Here is a 15,100-nt window from a genome sequence, read left to right as displayed (position 1 = left end):
GTTTAGTAAACATTCCTGTAATAAAAATTAGCCATTAGCCATAATAGGTAGGGAATGCATTTTGAATCAATAGTTGTAAATATTCATTTTAAAAATTTTATAATATAATATTTATAATGCTTTTTCATCTACAATGACTCCCTCTAAAATTACTCCAAATTAAGTAATAGTCACTTTGGTGGGGGATAAAAAGAAGATAGATACTTTAATAGAAAAAACAAGTTTCACATAATGCAACTGAACTAAACAAGAATGGAAATCCTTCTTATTGGCTGGAGATGAACAATCTATAAATATTTATTTGGTTATTAAATTATTTTTAAAATCTTTTTAACCATAAATTATGCAGTCCAGTTTTCCACATTTGGGGAAATGGCAGGGGTCAGAACATCCAGAGTACAATGGATAAGCCTCGCCCTGGGAAACTACCTTCATGATCATGCTAGCTTCCCTGCCAGGTAAGTACTGTAATAGATTTATACAAATCTATGAGGAATGTGGCTACATTCCTGCCCAGAACCCCTATACTCACAAAAATCAAGAGTCAGAGAGGTCTGAACATTTGAATGTAAACACTGGAAAGTAACTTCAATTGTATCGTTTCTCATGTTGACCAACATTTTAAGACTTTCTAAAAAAAAAAAAAAAAAAAAATTATTTTTGGTAGATAGTAAACTGACAAAAATATGGTTTCAATGATGGCATGACTGCAATTCCAAAAGAAAAAATGTAGTCACACTCTGTTGAACATGAACAACCTATCTCAGATGACTTCTAGAAGAAAAGAACATTTTCAATATATATCCATTTGAGATCCAAGTTCAAAAAGTAGAAGTGAAAAGTGGTCATTGGAATTTACTACAGCTATGAATTCAGTTTAGCTGTGCAAAAACACGACCCAAAAAGGCAGATAGGTTGTTATCATTTCACAATTAAGTCAGCCAAGCTCCTAACTATCCCATAAAGTAAGTTCTCTTGCTGTCTCTATTGTCCTGACCCTCCAGCTGCAGGGCAGAGACCAAGCTTTGCACTCCAGCACAGCACGCAGCTTTCCAGCTGTCCTAGTGATGTAATTATCTCATAACAAAATATCCCTGTGAATTAACTCTGCATCCTACCCATTGTAATTCTTAATGACTGCTTCCTGTGTTCATGTTCTCAATTTAACTTGCTATTCTGGATCTAATGCATAGGCAACTCGCCTTCATCTAATGGATGGGATTACATCCAATAGGTTTGGGATTTCCAAAGATTACAATTTATAAAGGTCTCCCAAACAACATGCTTTGTAAACACAAGCCCTGCCTTTGTATTGTGGTTATAATAAAAGGGAAATCTGTATCATTTGCTGTGATTAAACTTTGACCTATCACAGGAAGTTCTGTGGGGATTTTTTTTTCCTGTCACTTTTTTTTCCCTACTCTTGAATGTTTGGACATCAAGTAGGTGAAGAGCTTCAAGACATCTGACACAGCTGCCTAAGGGCCACAGCAAAATTTATTTGAACCAGGGCTGGTATTCGGAATCAAGAATTTTTTTATTATCTAATTCCTCTTCTAATAGTCCATGAAGCACATTCTGTAGCTTGTATGTATCAAATTTAATGTTCACACATCTCACTAGCTCTACACGCCTGGATACTGGCCCAGGTGTTTTCTTTTTGCTCATTACGTATAGACTATGTGTGAACTTACTCTCAACCAACATCGAATGATATGGATCCAGAAATATTTGCCACCAACAATGAGTATTTTGTCAGAAGAAAATTGCTATTTCAAGAGCAACCATCAACGTTATCCAGAATCTTTCACATGTAGGCGCCATGCTCAGTTTTAGTTTCCAACAGATATGAAGCTATGACAGGTTTTGTCTTTAAAATCTTTATTATCCAGTTGTGGGAGAGAAGACTTAACATACAAAAATACAAGTAATGCTATTTGGCTATGTACTATGAGTACCAAATAAATTCTATAAACAAGATGTGCAACTTTATGTATCACATCAAAGTAAATTCATTCTACAACCTACTACAATTTACCTCTCCTGGAAACCACATCCTTATTTTATGTTGAGGAACCGCTCCTGTCTGCACTCAGGCAGTAGGGTTTTGGGGACAGGGAACCAGGAATGGCATGTGACTAAGCCCAGAGAACGTGACAATGACGGATTCAGGGATGGACACGACCATGAGGATCAGTCTCAGGAATTTTGCCAGAACTGGAAGAGTAAAGCTCTTTTTATACTAGGATTATCTGATTGGCAAAGTATAAACCTGCAGCTGCTGATAGCTGTCTTTGCCACCATGTTAGCAATCTACATGGAATGCTCCCAACGCAGAAGGGGGCCAGAGCAGAGCGATGGTAGGCAAAGAGTTTCTGGACAACACTGTTGAAGCTCCTGGAGTCACCTGTCCCCCATCTACTCCCTAGTTTTATTAGTTGTGTCAGGCAGTCAAGTCACATCTTTGGTTACCCAATTCAAGTTCGGTTTTTATTACTTGCAACAAAAAATTGTCTTGAGACATCTATAAATATTTTGAAATTATTAAATAACTTCAAAACATCAATATCTGACCTCAACTGTATCTTACATAGAAAAAAATTCTCGATTTAAGAAATGAGTTTGACTCCAGCACATAAGCCTTCCTAGTGTCCTCTAAATGGCTGTACCAGTTCTCTGACTTGGCTGGAAGAACGTTCACCTTAAATGGCTTCTCCATTCGCATGTCCACAGGGCAAAAATAATTGACAGCAACAGCCCAGATTAATTCCTCTCTCCCAGAGAGCCAGGCGGCTTCCTCCCAGACCCTGTTTGAGGTTCCTGGTCTGACCATAAAGATATTTTAAGAAGAAAAAAGAGAAAAAGGAAGAAGACGACACACAGCCAGCCTCATCACAAACAGCAATATGGAACCCAGAACAGGCAAGGACTCAACGGGCAAGAGGAAGTGAGGAGGGAAGAACACTTAAAAATAACACAAAGGTACAGAGTTCAGCGAATGTCAAGGCTGAATCCAAAGCACGGAGGCATGTTCTCCTGAGACTCTGAGTTAGACAACCCCCTTTCTACTAGTTACTGCTGCAAAGCAGAAAAGCACAAGAATGTAAACCCAACAATAACCATAAAGTGCAGAAACCCCTGGTGTCCATAATGATAAATTTATGGCTCCCATATCTCACCAGGGAATGCAGAGTTAATGCCTTTTACTTACCATCACTAAATAATTTTATTCCTATAGCCTTAAAGACAGTGTTCATAAAATAGTTTCACAGCTTATCTTCTGAATCTCACCACTAGAGTTGTTATTAATCTAATTTCAGTATCTATCTACATACAGCAGGCACTGGGGCTCTCTGAATTAGTATCGTTTGAATCTGTTAGCCAAAAAATGCTTTACAGATGAAACGGAAACCTCCAAACTGGGCAAGTTTATAAGATGTGAGTTGCACTACAGTAAATATTACAAATAGAGCAAACAGTAAAACTCATGTATATGGAAACACATTCCAACCACATGATCAGCAACAGAACTGCTATACTAGGAGCTAGGCCCCAAATTAGCTATGCGGGATGGCTTGATGGTCTGTGGAATGCCTATATATACTGCTCTGCTCATATTCAAGATGAATTCCTAAAGTAAACACTGCATAACAGAATCCAAACTTCTTCCATAGTCCTACAGCAAGCACTAGAGGCACCCTCACATTATCAAACACAATTCTTCAGACTGCTAATGCATTTCATCCAAATGAGAGAAGGAGGGATGGTAGCATCACTGTTATGCCAACTACATGCTATTATAGGGGAAAGGAAAATATTAATTTTTAAAAGAAAGGATAAAAGTCATAAATACTGTATTTGTTGTCTTATAGTATGGGAAAAAGAATGGTAGAAGGGGCAAAATATTTGGTAAGTGGACCAAATATCTCTCCAAAGACAAGAGAAGGAAGACACAAGTAGCTGAGCAATGACCGCTGACACTTCTGCTGGGAGTCTAGTTCCAATACAAAATAGTTTTGGAAGTTCAGAAAAAACATAAAGCCAAGTCTACAAAACGAAGAAAACTGTCAGTTGAGAAAATCAGAGCCTAGATACCTAGTAATCGGACTGCGGGAATCAAATGGAAGGTCTACTTTTAGATCTTTGAGGATTCTCCGTACTTCTCTCCAAAAGGGCTGTATTAGTTTGCAGTCCCACCAGCAGTGTAGAAGTGTTCCCGTCTCTCCATAACCACACCAGCATCTGGTGTTTGGGACTTTGTGATGTGGGTTAATCCTGCTGGGGTTAGGTGATATCTTAGAGTGGTTTTGATTTGCATTTCTCTGATGATTAAAGACAATGAGCATTTTTTGATATGTTTGTTGGCCTTTCATCTGTCATCCTCAGAGAAGTTTCTGTTCAAATCTCTAACTTAACAAATGGTGCTGGGAAAACTGGTTATCCACATGTAGAAGACTGAAACTAGACCCGCACCTCTCACCGCTGACAAAAATTGATTCCCATTGGAAAAAATTTAAATTTAAGATACGAAACAATAAAAATTCTAGAAGACAGTGTGGGGAAAACACTTGAAGATACTGGCCTGGGAAAAAACTTTATGAGGAAGACCCCCCCCTCACCCAGCACCTGTAGCAACACCAAAAATAAATAACGGATTTGATCAAGCTAAAAAGCTTTTGCATAGCTAAGGGTACCACAAACAAAGCAAAGAGACAGCCTTCGGAATGGGAAAAGATTTTTACATGTTATGAATCTGACAAAGGCCTGATAATTAGATTCTACAGAGAATTCAAATTATTATTTTTATTTATTTATTTGTAGACAGTCTCATTACGTTGCCCTCAGTAGAGTGCTGTGGCATTACAGCTCACAGCAACCTCAAACTCTTGGGCTTAAGTGATTCTCTTGCGTCAGCCTCCCAAGTAGCTGGGATTATAGGCGCCTGCCACACCATCTGGGCAGAGAACTCAAATTCAACAATGAGAAAAGTGCAAACAACCCTCTCTGTAAATGCACAAAAGGCTTCTTATTGCATAATTTCATTTATATGAAATGTTCAGAAGGGGCAGATAGATAAGAGATAGAAAGTAGATTAGTGGGTTGCCTAGGACTGGGAGTGTTAGAGGACGGTGGAGGAATGGGTACTGATGGATAATGGGCCCTGGGTTTCTTTTGAAGGACATGAAAATACTCTACGTTTAGATCATGGTCATGGTTGCCAAACTCAGTAAATATATTGAACTGTATACTTACACGGGTAAATTTTATGGTATATAAATTATGTCTCAATAAAGTAGTTTAAAAACAAAAACCAGAAAAGAAATAAGTATTAGAGAGGTTTAATACTCTGCCTGAGGCACAGGGACAGTAGGTTTGGAGATGGGGTGTGACATCAGGCTGACAGGCCTTGTGACCTCATAAGCACCCAACTATTCTGCCTCTGCAGGCAGCCCCGTGTGTGGAGACCAGCAAAGCAGGGGCTTGGCAGCTGGGACCATCACAGGAGAGTCGTGCTGCTGACAGGCACTGTGGGCATGCCAATCCCCAAATGTCTGTGGTCAGTTTAGAGATCCCAATATATACTTTACATGTGAGACTGAAAAAAAAATTACAGAAAATTCACAGAAAAAAAATTTAAAAGCTGCGGACAGTTGATCCTCTTGAGTTCTTCCCTCAACTAGTTAAGAAAATGACACACTTCAGTTCACCCAACAGACCTTGAAAAAGAGATTCCGATCTCCAAGACATATGAGTTAGGTGGTATTTTAAAAAGCAAAGTGAATGGCTCTGGCGGAACATTCTGGACAACTGTCAACATTCAGTTCTCTCTCCATTTCTGACCGGTAAAAGCCCTGCTCTCCAGCTTTGGGCCTCTCTTGAGGAAAAATGACTAAGCAGCCAAAACTAGGCAGCCGTCTGTGAGGAAGACTGTCTGCAGGGTCTTAGAAGAAAACCAGCCAGGCTTTACCTACACCGTGAGTCAAAAGTCACTCATAATCACATCCCCACCTGGTGAGCAAATTCATCCCAGCAATACTTCACTCCCGTACTTATGACTAGGTTCTTATCTAAGAAAACAACCACTCAAATTAGTTCCCTTTAAAGAAAAACAAATTGACCACAAACTTGAGAAAATCTTAAACCTTAGAAGTGACTTAAAGAAACAGAAATTAAAACATCATTGACATACGAATTAAGCCCTTCAAATTGGGCAAAAAACAAAACAAAACCACTTGTTTAATGATAAAACCACACTGCATTTTCGAATGTATAAATGGGCCCACTATTACCACAGGAATACAAATTGGTAAAAATCCTTCTGGAGAGTAATATGGCCATATCTATTTATATAAACACATACACATACATATGATATACATCTAAATTTATTGAATATGTAAAGCCATTGATAATACATTAGGAAAAGAAAATGCAAGTCCCAAAAGAGTACATACAGTATGATTCCACATTTGTAAAAAACTGGTCATCTCTGGATGATGAGATTACCCAATGGTAGTTTTCTGCTATTTACTTATCTGAAATTTTTACAATGAGAACCTATTCATTTTAAATCACAATTTTTAAAACAAGAGTTAGAAAATTTTCTTTTCTCATTTAAGCTTTCTTCCTTCTACCACTCATGTACTTTTCTTCAATCTGCTCCTTTGAATTAATGAGAAAATCCTAATCATAAGTCCTGAAAAGGTAGTTTTGAAAAATTAACTATATAAACAACGAAAAGTCTTAATTTTTTTCTGGGAGAAAAAAGCAATATGCATGCATGACTGACATGTAATTTTCAATCCCCTCCCCAGATGAAGAGACTCTATTGAAAAGAACATGGAAAAATAAAATTATTCCTGATAACTGATTAGGTCAAGTTAAAGAATTACCAAGAAACAAAGGAGAAATAATGATAGTTAACAAAGTCATTTCAAATTACTCTAAATTTCATTATATGAGCCAAAGAAAAATCCTGCATGGTAACACAAAATTTTATTAACTATGGGGAGGGAAATTTAGAAATTACTTAGTTCTGTATTTACAGTTTTACAGATAAAGAAACATAGGCCAAGGGTGAGCAGAATGGCAAAGCTGAATGAAGAAAAGTCACCTATGTCTCATGCCTAAGAATTCAGTGCCCTTTTTATAGAACAAAGTATAAGCAATCAAAATAATTAAGCATGGTCAAGAAAGTTTAACATCTAACTTATTTTTAAATTGGATCTATTTCAGCAAAATTTCCAGGAATTATTGTGTTAAGAATTGAGAAAAATTATATAAACATATTTTTAAGACTACCAGTGGAAAACTATATTAAAAGATTAGAAAACAGAACACAAATGGAAAGGTTTAAAAACACTGGTATCTCTACCAGCTGCTAAACTTAAGAATCTAAAACTGGGTTTTTGTTGTTGTTGTTGTTCAGGTGTAAAAACTTGTAAAAATTAAATTATGATTTGCTATATATTTGTAAGTCAGTTTATATTCCAGGAATATTTCAAATAATAAGGTAAATACTTCATGATGTAACAATAATTAACTAAAAACTAAGAGAGAGGCTGAGCTAGGATAGATGCCTGTATCCTAGCACTCCGGGAGGCCAAGGTGGGAGGATCTCCTGAGCTCAGGAGTTCAAGACCAGCCTGAGCAAGAGCAAGATCCTGGCTCTACTAAAAATAGAAAAGATTAGCCAGGCATTGTGGCAAGAGGATCCCTTGAATCCAGGAGTCTGAGGTTGCTGTGTGCTAGACTGATGCCATGGCAATCTAGCCCAGGCAAGAGAGTGAGACTTTGTCTTAAAAAACAAACAAACAACAACAACAAAAAATATTAAGAGAGATAAGAACTTTGTAAATGTAGCTGCAGCTGTATTTCTTTCAAAGCATACTTTTTCTTTTGCAAAGAACCACAGGAACACCTCATACAGGGAATCTATAAGGTAACTGAGTATTCCATACAAGTGAATATTTAGATGCCTAATTCATAACCATCTTAATCCACCCAACTATTTTTAAAAGTTTTAATGGAATTTTTAAAGTATGCACTGAACATTTTCTTGGCTTGTTAAGCACAATATACTAATTATGTTCTCCTGATAGATGATTCATGTCATTATCATTAAATGATAATCATTTAATTCAGTTCCATTATTATGACCATTTATTTGACTGCTTACTACCCGCAGATGAAAAAAAAAATCCATAAACTGTTGAAAGCCAAAGGCAAAGAGAGAATCTTGAAAGCAGTAAGAGAAGCAACTCATCACATACCAGGGATTTACAATATGATTAACAGCCAATTTCTCACCACAAACCATGGAAGGCAGAAGGCAATGGGATGACAATTTAAAAGTATTAGAAGAAGAAAGTTGTCAACCAAGAATTCTGTATCTGGTGACAGTAGCCTTCAAAAATAAAGGCAAAATTAAGACATTCCCAGATAAATAAAAGCTGAAGGTCTGCTTTTATCGTTGCCAGCAGACCTTCCCTACAAGAAATGCTAAGAGGAGTCCTTCAGGACATGAGACAGCATTCAGAGCCACATGATGAAATAAAGAACATTAGTAAAGGACAAGTGACTACAAAGGTAAATATAAAAGCCAGTATTACCGTATTTTGGTTTATAACTTTTGTTTTCCTGTATGATTCAAAAGTCAGATACATATGACAATAATTATAAATCTATGTTAATGACCATACAATGTACAAAGATGTAATTTGCGACTATACAGCATAAAAGAAAGGGACAGAGATGTATAGAAAAAATTTTTTATATATTATTTAAGCTGTGCTATTATTAATTCACCCCAGATTGTTATAACTCTAACACGTTAATTGTAATCTCTGGGGTAACCACTGAGAAATTCTTTGTTTTGAAACTCTTCAAATCCTGAGGAATATTTTCTTGACTATCCTCTTGAATTTACCACTTCAGAGTTCCTCAAGTAAGTATGCCACTATACCAGAAACTCAACATATGCAAACTCATTGAATCCTTTCAATAGCCCTATAAAGTAGATACTATTATTCTCATTTTTGTAGTTACACCGGATGTAACTACAACTCAGAGGATAATTTGTTCAAAGGTCATAGAGTAGAGGTAAAACACAGATCCAGGATTCAAATTAGAAACTTTCAGAGGCCTTTCTTGCCTCCTTGAGTTGACCTCTAATAGAGTCTCATGGTCCTATTCTCTTCTTACCTATGTACCACCACTCCACCACCACAACATGATTGACAATAAGAGCACCTAAAGACTAGGGAATCTCCAACTCTTCAAAACAGTTCTCTCTCTAAACTCTACACAGTTATCTCTTGCTACAACTTCAACCACTACTCTGAACACCTCAATTTCAACATACCTAGAATAGAGTTCATCCCACTTGGTGAACTGTACTACCTACCAATTTTTTTTAAGCCCAGAAATCTTCAAGCAATTCCATATTCTTCTCCTTCTCCATATGTCCAATTAACTACCAATTTCACTACCCAAATATTTCTCCAGGCATTGTTACTTCCTGAGTTCAGGTACTTGTCAATCTTAGCTGGTCCTCTATAGAAGGGCTTTATCCTCTTTCATTGTACTTACTTTTCACTCTGGTTAGTGAACCTTCTACAGTGCACATCTGATTATAACATTGAACAAATGCATTTAACCAGCAAACATTAAGTATTTATTATTTCTTAAGTATTGGATGAGGTACTAGGGATAGAAGGACCAAAAGTTAAAGTAAATTTTCCGTAATTGTTCAGAGTTTCTTGGGGAAGACAGACATAAAAAGACAAACATCAACTCTTCTATAAATGGTAATATATATGTATACACACACACACACACACACATATATATCTTAAAATACTGTATGTATTCTAAGATACAGATATCTACCTACATAGACATACACATACATACACACACACACACACACACACGGTATTTTAACAGTAAGTACAAGGGGCACCCACTCCAGTTGTGTAGGAACAGATTTGTAGATCAAATAGCAACTGAAATTAGAGTAAAAGGCGTTACCCAACCAAGTGGCAAAAAAAGGGTACTTGCAACCAAGAAAAAGTGTGAGCAAGGTACAGCATATATTTCCCTTATAAAGTTCTAGAAAGAATTTTAGTCCTATGGGAAGTGGGTATCTACTTTTTGATTTTTGAATAGCTCAAAATGATGCAATGGATAAGGGGAATGGTGGCAAGAAGACCAGTAAGGAGACTGTTGCTACAGTGGTTCAGGAAAAATAAAGAGGGCCCATCTAAGGAATTGGCAGCAAGGATGGAGAGAACAGATTCCAGAAATACTTAGGAGGGTGAATTGGCAATACTTGCTAAGTGTCTAAATGTGGTGGGAGCAGAGGGATGGGGAAGGAGGAGAAGCCAAGGATGACTCACAGGCTTCTGACTTTGGGGACTTGGTGCCACCCCATGAGATACATGAGTGAGATACGGCAGTGTTCCCAGATCTTTGGTTTATAAGGACTTGTAAACTTTACAACAATGTTAGAGCTTGGGCAGAAAGTTGCCAACTAAAGACATAAATATACCCTACCACCTAAAATCAACATCATCTCATTTTTAAAAAGCACATTTTAACACCCAAAATGTGCACAGATTTAGTTTTCTGACAAATTCACCACAGAGCCCTTATTTTTCCAATCCCATAAATGTTGATGGAAAATTGGTACCATGCCTGAGACAAACACTGGGAAGTCCTGAGACAGAGATATAGAAGAAGTCAGTTCAGCAGTAAGATGACGGGTTGAAGGCAGAAGAACACGTAGCCCACCCTGCCCTTGCTAACTCTCCAGCCCTATAGGAATGCCTAGTCTACATATAACAGGGATGAGGCTGGAGGCCCTGAAGAAGAGCCATTCAACTACCCCTTGAGGGGAAGTGGCTAGGGAGGTGAGTCTCCAAGAACAGCCTGGAATTTGCCAGATAAACAAAGGAAGTTTGGCACAGTCCCAGCAGAAGAGACAGCATGTCCAGTGCTATGCAGGGATGCAGGAAAATTCATATTTGGGGAATTGTGGATAGTTTGGCATGACCTGGTGATTACCTTAGAAAATGGCAAGAGAAGAGCTGGAAAAGTACATAGAAGTGAAATTTTGAAGGGTTTGGTAATCTGGGCTAAGAAGTCTAGAAATTATCTAGAATTATGGGCATTGGGAAAGAATCTAAGGACTTTATCGTAGGTAATGGTGTGGCCAGATTTGTCATTTGGAAATACTACTCTGGCTACAGAATAGAAACTGGAAGCAGAATAAATTGGAGGTGAGGAAAACAAGTATGAAGTATATGCAAAAGCCCATGTAAAAAGTACAGACGGGTTAGAGAAATAGCAGCAACAGAGATACCAATATAATCAACAAATATTTACTGAGTACCTATACTCTTCAGTAGTGTATCAAGATCATTAGGCAAAATCCCTGCACTCTCAGAGCGTATTTTCTACTGTCATTAAACAATATTCAAGAGATACTTTACATACTTTGCAATTTTAAAAATTTAATGATGCACCAACAGCTTTCTCCATTTTTAAGTTGCACAAATTATGTTCTATAGGTAATTTATTAAATCATTTCCCTATTCTTGTAATGTTGGCTCATTATTACCTTATGATAAATTCCTGTAAGTGGCACTGCAAAAATCAAAAAGTATATACTTTTTCTGAATCAAAATATATATGCTTTTTAGAAGTTCTCAATCCAAATCACCTGACAGAAGACTGCTACAATTTATACTCCCATAGTGGTATCTAGGAAGTACAATGAAAAAGATTTGGTGACATCCCAGAATGCACAAGTTGAAGGTGAGTAAGAAGTTTAGAATGACTTTCAGACTTCTGATATAGGCAACAAGGTAGAAGTGGTGCTATTTCCAAAGACCAGAAGAAGAAACAAAATAAGATACGGTGAAAAATTATGGAGTTCACTCCGGAAGAGGTATAACTTTGAGATGTGGGTGACATTCAGATGATAATAATCCAGTGCACAATTAGCAACACATTTTTAGAGCTTTAAACATAGGTCAAGGAATAGTTTGGGAGGTTCTCAGGATCCAGGTGAGACAAAAACTCACAGGCCATAATATGCAATAAGCAGAATAGCATCCCTGGATGAATCAGAGAGGTAGGGCAAGAAAAGAGCTGAAGAAAATGATCTCTCTCAAACACAAGAATTAAGAAAACCATTCCATTTATAACATCATCAAAAACAAAGTACATAGTATAAATTTGACAAAAGAAGTTCACTGTACATTGGAAACTATAAAAAAATTAAAATTAAAGAAGATATAAATGGAAAAACATATTCATGGATCAGAAAGACTCGATATTTTTAAGAGTTAATAATCTCCAAATTAATCTATACTTCAATGTGATCCATAGGAGAATCCCAGATAGATTTTTAGTAGAAATTGATGAGCTGAAATTCACATGACAATGTAAAGGACGTAGAATAGCAAAACTGTCTTGAAAAAGAAAAAATTGCAGGATTTATACTTCTTGATTTCAAAACTTACTATAAGCTACAGTACATAAGACAGTGTGGTAACAGCACAAAGACAGACATATACATCAATAAAATAGAATTGAGAATGAAGAAATTAGCCCTCATGTTTATGCTAAACTGATTTTCAAGGGTGCCAAGACCATTCACTCAGGGAAAAAAAAAACAGTCTTTTCAAAAAATGATGCTAGGATAACTGTATATCCACAAGCGAATGAATGAGGTGGGACTCTAATCTCACAACATACACAAAAATTAACTCAATGACCACAAATCTATATGTAAGAGTCAAAACTATTAAGTAATAGGAGTAAATCTTCATTGGTTAGGCAATGATATTTTAGATATTACATCAAAAGCATAAGAACAGAAGAAAGAACAGATAAACAGGGTTCATCAGAATTAAAAATGTTCATTCATTTATATGAAATGCCCAGAATAAACAAATCTATAAAAACAGAAAGTAGACAGTAGTTGCCTAAGGACAGGGATGAGTGTGGGGGTAGGGGAAAGTAGGGAGTAACTACTAATGGGCATGAGTTTCTTTAGGACAATGAAAAAGTTCTAAAATTGGATTGCAACAATGGTTGCACAGTCTGGTAAATTACTAAGAACACTGAATCACCCACTTTAAATGGGTGAATTGCATTGCATGTCAATTATGTCTCCAATAAATCTGTTTAAAAAACAGGGGAAGAGAGTTTCAAAAAGTGATCAATGACATAAAACAAAAAATATATGTTTATACTGTTCTATTTTTTTCCAAATTAAAGAGGAGTCCTTTATTGAAGAGCCAGCCGGCGATTGCCTTAGTGTCCCAACATGGGGTTTCTGAGAGCAGCCCCAAGTTGTTTGAGGCTTTGGCTTTTATAAGGCAAAATATTTCCAGGGGGCAAATAAATATAGTAAACATAGTCACAAAAGCAAAAGCAGCAGTTAGGGGAAAACACAAGGGCAGGGCGGTCAGTTTACACAATGTGATAATCCCAAAAGCAATTAGCAATTTTTTCTTAACAAAGCAGGTACAATTTACAATCTCCTAAGGAAATGTAGAGAGGGGGGCTTGAAGGTGGGAGTCGTAAAAGCAATAATCACCCTGGACAAAATCACAAGTGCAGTTAGTAATTTACATCACTAACAACTTTAGTTGAATGCAATCACAGTTATACAACGAAGGGCAAACAAGGAGGAACCAGTTTCGAAGGCAATGGAATGTTACAGAAAAGGAGTCAAAACAACAGAATGGAATCAGGTCTGTTTTGCCTCTCCACTGACTCTGAGGAATAGGAATTATAACAAAATGGAGTTAGGCTTGCTTCTCTTTCACCTTAACAATCCCCACTGATTCTCAAGAGCAAAAGTCCTATTAGTGACTTATGGTTTAACAGCTTAGTTCCTTGGCTGGGAATTTCTGCGGGGGGTCACAAGTCAGTGCTTCTTCAAAAATCGTGGGTGAGTTTTTGAACTCCTGTGGTAACTCGGTCCATGTGTACTGGATTGAAATTCCTGTGTCTGATTTTTCCCACTGTAAAGCAAACAGCTTCTGGCTTTCTGGAGTCAGCCTTATACTGAAAAAGGCATCTTTTAAGTCCAGGCAAGTGAATCACTTGACTCTTGCTGTCAGTAGACTCAGCAGAGTATATGGATTGGGCACAGGAAGATGGGAAATTCTCATTCAGGTCCTAATTTTTCTGAGGTATCTATACAGACACAGTAGATAACATTTAATGCTGCACAAAATTTTCCAGTGTAGCCAATAGGGTATCTTTGTTGAATCTTAAGGTTTCAGAGCAAATATAGCTACTGTGAATAATTTTATACTTTTGGGCCAGTTTCTTAGTCCCATTTAACACATCAGTTTAGTAAAACAGTTATGTCTCACTTTATGAGTTGACAGTATAGACAAGGCTGGTATTTAACGTAGGTGGGCCACAGCCTTTTTCTTTTAAACGATTTTTCTCTCCCCAATTTCTCTTTTTGCTAAAGACAAATTACAGCAGAATCAATTCAGTTGTCAAAATAAACTGTACCTTCAGTATACTGGGTCTGCTTATTTGCATAAAGAGCAGTAAGAATAATTATTAGCCATCTAGGCTCTCCATTTCTTTAAAATTGGCTTTGCTGGAACCTTTTATAAGGAATTTCAGGTTAGACTTAAGCCTTGCACGAGCCCAGGTTTCATCTGTGCCATTAGATACCTGTATGCATTGGGTAAATTCCTCTTTTCCTGAGAACCCCAAGCACATTCTAATTCCCAGACCTATCAGAAAGCAACCTTCGTTGCTTACCACAGATCAGGAATGTTATTGGTGGGTATCTGACCAGTTTTTCTAAAGGGCTTTTTTTATTGGCCTTATAAAGTCAACCTTAATTCCGTAATGCAGTCTGGACATCTCTGGAAATGGTATTCCAGCTAAAGCCTTAGTAAAATAACCAGTGCCTTCATCATGTCCTATAGAACAAAACAGATTCTTATTGAACTTATGCGAATAACTGTAATGTTGAAATTAAGAATACTTACAAATGGCTTTCAAATTCCAGAGAAATCAAGGAGAGAGAAAAAGTACACGTATCAAATTCTGC

At 37.0% G+C, this 15,100-nt stretch overlaps 1 protein-coding gene and 1 non-coding gene across 3 annotated transcripts in view; both read right to left on the bottom strand.

Annotated features, from left to right (window-relative positions):
• Positions 1-15,100, bottom strand: part of CDK6 (cyclin dependent kinase 6) — a 256,624-nt gene that overhangs the window by 188,347 nt on the left and 53,177 nt on the right. The gene's annotated exons all lie outside the window — the stretch shown is intronic.
• On the bottom strand, positions 308-466 carry LOC128560673 (U1 spliceosomal RNA). The gene has a single exon (XR_008373138.1). It is a non-coding gene; the product is annotated as a U1 spliceosomal RNA (small nuclear RNA).

The sequence above is a fragment of the Nycticebus coucang genome, chromosome 11, assembly GCF_027406575.1.
Source record: "Nycticebus coucang isolate mNycCou1 chromosome 11, mNycCou1.pri, whole genome shotgun sequence".
In the NCBI taxonomy this organism is placed as follows: Eukaryota; Metazoa; Chordata; class Mammalia; order Primates; family Lorisidae; genus Nycticebus; species Nycticebus coucang.
Note: the sequence above shows the minus strand (reverse complement) of the source record. Positions and strands in the feature narration are given on the sequence as shown.